The 5,641-nt window shown below is 43.3% G+C and overlaps 1 pseudogene; it reads right to left on the bottom strand.

The window, feature by feature from the left end:
- Nucleotides 1-918: 918 nt before the first annotated feature.
- LOC132507938 (glutathione S-transferase P-like) lies at nucleotides 919-1,594 on the bottom strand (annotated as a pseudogene).
- Nucleotides 1,595-5,641: the final 4,047 nt, after the last annotated feature.

The raw sequence follows: 5,641 nt of genomic DNA, 5'->3' as shown, positions 1-5,641 counted from the left end.
CTGGGCATAATTACCTGGTAGGCCAGTTATCTGTTCAGGGTACTCCTACTTCAAGGTAGCATTTGTAATAAAAGAACACCAGTCTTTCTGGTCTCTTTAGAGGCAAGCAACAAGCTCATCTAAACTCCTATCAGTCTATTCACAACTGGCTTAAAAAATAAGGAATTAGGAGAAAGGGAAGGAGGGAGAAAACAAATTTCTTAATTAACTCATTGGGAAGTCTTAGGACCTCCTGAAGAAGCTCCCTTCTTTGATCCCAAATCTCACAATCATAGTGTAGTTCCAGTTCTACATAAGCATCCATGAATGGTTCTCTAACTGGAGCACATGCTCTCAAACCCAAAGTCAAATACCCAGGCCAAGAAAACTCAAATCTCAAATAAAATCTCAAATAATCCAATAATATCTATTCCCCAGGTAATGGCAAATAGTATAACAATGTTTGTGAACAAAGACCCACATTTGAGAAAGTCCTGCTGCGCCCTTATAAACACAGACACACACACATACACCCACACACACTTTATCTTTGAGGGCCAAAGTTTTGAAAAGAAATCTGGACCAGGGTAGGCAAAGAGCTGGAAAGGATGATAAAATCCTGGAGGGATAATTTACCATTAGGATAGGAGGAGAGAGGACAGGTGCGCTGTCTTCTGTACCATAGTCCGAAGGGGAAAAGGGACTTGTTATTGGTTCTGGGTGTGAGAGGGGCCACATGTGGAACAAACTTGGTTTGGGATGAACTGGTGGCCAGCTTGAGCCCTGAGGAAAAGATTCTTCAAGTGCATCTGAATGCTGGTTTCAGTGTGGAGAACCTCTTGGAAATTTGATTGGTCCTGGGGAAAGGGAAGCAGGCAGCTCTCTTTCTTCTGCAGAGAGTGCCACAAGCCCTCACTGTTTCCTGTTGAATGGGGCGATTTACTTGCTGTGCGTGGTGGGAAGGCAGTGCGGCAGGGCCAGGACCTGGTGAGTCCGCAGCCAGTGCAGCAGCTTGTAGCCTGTGAAGGAGATCTGCTTGCCCATAATGCAGTCGGGCTTCTCTGGTGCTGGGACAGCAGGGCTCAAAAGGCTTCAGGTGCCCGGGCAGTGCCTTCCCATCATCCTCCTTGCCCACCTCGGGGTTGGTGTAAATCAGGGCGGCGTATCGGCAGTGGAGGGCCTCCACGCTGTAGTTGCCCGCGTCCACCAGGGCTGCCTCTCGCTGGTCCTTCCCACACAGCCTCAGGGAGCAGCCCAGGTATCGCAGGATGGCATTGGACTGGTACAGGGTGAGGTCTCCATTCTGGAACTTGGGGAGCTGCCCGTACAGTTAGGAGGCCTTGAGTGGGCACTGCAGCTGGGTCTCCTTGGTCACCACCTCCTCCTTCCAGCTCTGGCCCTGACCAGCCCGCAGCACGTGTGTGGCCTTGGCAGACCCTGGAACAGGGAAGTAGACAGTGGTGTGGGGCGTCAGGGTGGTGGCAGAGCTCAGGCCAGTGTGGAGGATCTTTCGCAGAGGTTGACGTGGAGGAAAGGGACCACTGTGGTCTGCAAAGGAATTAGCATAAATAGCGTCAAGCAGCAACCAGTGCAGGACAAGAGGTCTGAACCACATCCCCCTAAACAGCTGGTTTAGAAGTGGTACCGATAACTTGGCTGTTAAACTTCTGTGCCACCTCCTTTCAGAGTCTCTCAGGTTTACCACCACCTGCTTCCTGACCAAACCCAGGCCACTCCCTGAACGTCCCTCCCCCATGCCATCACCACCTTCTGTCTTGTGGTTTAATATTGACATTTGGCCTAAAATACACCTGGAGTCCATGGGTTTTACCACAAGAGACTTTTTCTTGGCCTTGCCAAGTGGCTTGTGGGATCTTAGTTCCCCAACCAGGGACTGAACCCGGGCCATGGCAGTGAAAGCACTGAGTCCTAACAACTGGACCACCAGGGAATTCCCCCTTAAGAGATTTTTTTTTTTTAAATGTAAACACCAAATCGTGTAACTTGTCGATAAGTAACACTTTTTAAGCACATCAACCATAGTACTCTCACTGTGGAATTTATGGCCCTGAAGAGACTTAACCCTGGAGTTTGCAAGGTCCCCTCAGAACAAATTCTTTGGAGAGAGACTTGCTAACTGCCCTGGGAATTTGCTTTCACAGGAGGCCAAGGGAGCAGGTGCCTGAGCAGCTGGGAGAGAGTTTCCTGTTTACAGTGTAAACCCGCCATGGTTCACACTCCTTCAGGCCCAGATTCTGGCCAGACAGTACAAAGATGAGTCATCAGAAAGGAATATAGGAAAAACACAAGGGGAATGAAGCAGTATAAAAGAGGGGAAAGAAATTAAATAGATAGAACCGATAATATCTAAAACAGGACCTATAAGAGACTAAAAAGACAGGAGGTTAGATGGTTAGAGCTAATATTTCCAACTTTAGGAATTAAAAAAATGAAATATTAGGACTTCCCTGGCGGTCCAGTGGTTAAGAATCCATACTTCCACTGCAGGGGGCATGGTTTTGATCCCTGGTCAGGGAACTAAGATCCCACATGCCACATGGTACAGCTAAAAAAAAAAAAGAAAAAAAAATATTTTGGGAGGGAATATTCCAATATCTAATAAAATTTAAACTAGTGATAACTTTTGACCAAAAAAAATACTTCTCAGAATTTATCCTTCAGTAAGTCATATAAATGTATAAAGATAAATGTACAAATGTTAGGGATGACTCCTGCCAAAAGCCTAGAGTTGTTCTTGACTTTTGTCTCCCTCACCATCACCATTCTGCCCCATTCAATCCATCAGCATATCCCATGAATTCTCTATTCAATATACACCCTGAATCTGACCACTCCTCACTATATTCCTAGAACCTCAGTGAGTCACAGCTTTTCTCAGAAATGGATTCCTACCTGGTCACTCTGCTTTTGTGCTTGCCCTCCAAACAGTCCATTAGCTACTTAGCAGCTATATTGATCTTGTAAAATCCTAGATAAATTCATATCACATCCCTGCTTAAATCTTTCATGGCTTTCTGTTGCACTCAGAATAAATTGCAAACCTCTTACCAGGACACTAGGGACCTCTCATAGCAGCCACCACTCTCCCATCCTGCTAGCTCCATCCCAACCCCACTGGTCTTCTCTGGGTTCCTTGAACAAGCCAAGTTGGCTCCCATCCCTGGAACTGAGCACCTGCTCTTCTCTCTACCTGGAAAGCACTTCTCCAGATCATCATGTGGTCTGACCTTCTTATTCTTTAGTTATCTGCTCTAGTTCATCTTCTTGAGGAGATTCCCTCATGACCAACCAAGAATAAAATTTCTCTTGTTATCTCTAGCCCCTTTCCAGGTACCCCTTTACTTACCACTTACCCATTTAATTGTTTGCTCTCTTTATTCCCCTTCTACTCACTTACATTGAGGTTAGGGACATCATCTATTTCACTGCTGTCTCTTTAGCACCTAGAACAAAGCCCGCCACATAATAGGTGTTAGTATTTTTTGAATGAATGAATGAATGAATAAATGCTGGACATTTTCTTAAGATACATACTTAACTGAAAGAAAAAGCAAGCTTCAAAATGTGTACAATGCTGCTATATTTAAGATAGAGAAACAACAAGGACCTACTGTATAGCACAGGGAGCTCTGCTCAATACTCTGTAATAACCTGAATGGGAAAAGAACTTGAAAAAGAAGATACGTGTATATGTATAACTGAATCACTTTGCTGTACACCTGAAACTAACACAACACTGTTAATCAACTATACTCCAAGATAAAATAAAAATTTAAAAAATAATATGTACAGTCAAGCCCCATTAATATTAATACAAATATCTTAGTATACATTTGTATTCGTATTATATATAATATTTGAATGAATGCATGGAGGTTTTTCAAAATATATTTGTTATTGAGGTATAAGTGACATATAACATTGTGCTATCTTAAGGTACACGATTTGTTGATTTGATACTTTTATATATTACAATGTGATTACCACCATAGCTTTAGCTAACACCTCTGCCACATCACATCACTTCTTTTTCGTAGTGAGAACATTTAAAGTCTAGTCTCTTAGCAACTTTGAAGTATATACACAGTATTGTTGACTATAATCACAAGGCTGGGCATTAGATCTCCAGAACTTACTCATCTTTTAATTGCGAGTTTATAACCTTTGACCAACATCTCTCCAATTCCTCTACCCCCAGCTCCTGGTATCTACCATTCTACTCTGTTTCTACAAGTTCAGCTTTTTTAGATTCTCACATATAAGTGAGATTATACAGTGTTTGTCTTTCTCTCTCTGACTTATTTCACTTAGCTTAGTACCTTCAAGGTCTGTCCATGTTGTTGCAAATGGCAGGATGTCTTTCTTTTTCGTGGCTGAATAGTATTCCATTCCAATAAATATATCACGGTATCGTTATCCATTCATCCACTGAGGGACATTTAGGTTGTTTCCATGTCTTGGCTATTGTGAATAATGCTGCAATAAACATGGGAGTGCAGATATCTTTTTTTTTCTTCTTTGGCCGAGCTGTGCAGCTTGCGGGCTCTCAGTTCCCTGACCAGGGATTAAACCCAGGCCATGGCAGTGAAAGCCTGGAATCCTGACCACTAGGCCACCAGGGAACTCCCAGATATCTTTTTGATATCCTGTTCTATTTCCCAGGACTTACTAACTGAATAAAGTGGAAAGTTTAAAAATGGTGTATAAAGTCAAGTACCATTTATCTTAGTACTAATATCAATAAAATATCTTTTATGTGTATGTATATATGCACCCAAATCTAGATGAATATACATCCGTTATTCACAGTGATTATCCCTGCTGAGGGGATTTGGGGATGATGGCTTTCTACATTATACATTTCAGTAAAATTTTTATTTTTCTATTAACCATAAATATTTTAATCCAAAAAAAATTTGTATTAAAAATAAAATCAAGGGCTTCCCTGGTGGCGCAGTGGTTGAGAGGCCCTCTGCCGATGCAGGGGACATGGGCTCGTGCCCCGGTCCGGGAAGATCCCACGTGTTGCAGAGCGGCTGGGCCCGTGAGCCATGGCCGCTGAGCCTGCGCGTCCGGGGCCTTTGCTCCACAACGGGAGAGGCTGCAACAGTGAGAGGCCCGCGTACCGCAAAAATAAATAAAACATAAATAAATAAAATTAAATCAAGTAAAGTTGAAACATTTAGAATGACAATGATGCTGGAAGCCAATTAGATAAAAGGTTACGATGTGGAAGTTAAGTGATATAAAATTATGATTGTATAGTTTTATATGATTATATGAAATGATGAAATTAAAATACACGGGTAAAAAGTTTCATTAAAGTGCATGTCTCCACTCTGCTCTCTGCCAGGAGCCTGTATGGTATGGACTCAATGATCTGTTCTAAAGTCCTCTGTCACTCTGGTTGGGTTCATCCAGTGAGGAGTCCCAGTAAGAAAAATGAAGGAAGAGGAAAGCAAGCTAAGTCAGCGTATTTGTCCCCCTTCCTCCCTCCCCAAGAGGTCTCATTAAGTTGGCTGCATCCCTCGATGGGAAATCCCCATTTTTCTTGGGGCCACTAACTGTACAGAGTCCTATTCTCTGTGGTCCTGACAGCTATTCCCTCCCCTTACCCTTTCCAGTGGTGAGCCCCAGCTCC

The sequence above is a fragment of the Lagenorhynchus albirostris genome, chromosome 17 (assembly GCF_949774975.1).
Source record: "Lagenorhynchus albirostris chromosome 17, mLagAlb1.1, whole genome shotgun sequence".
In the NCBI taxonomy this organism is placed as follows: Eukaryota; Metazoa; Chordata; class Mammalia; order Artiodactyla; family Delphinidae; genus Lagenorhynchus; species Lagenorhynchus albirostris.
Note: the sequence above shows the minus strand (reverse complement) of the source record. Positions and strands in the feature narration are given on the sequence as shown.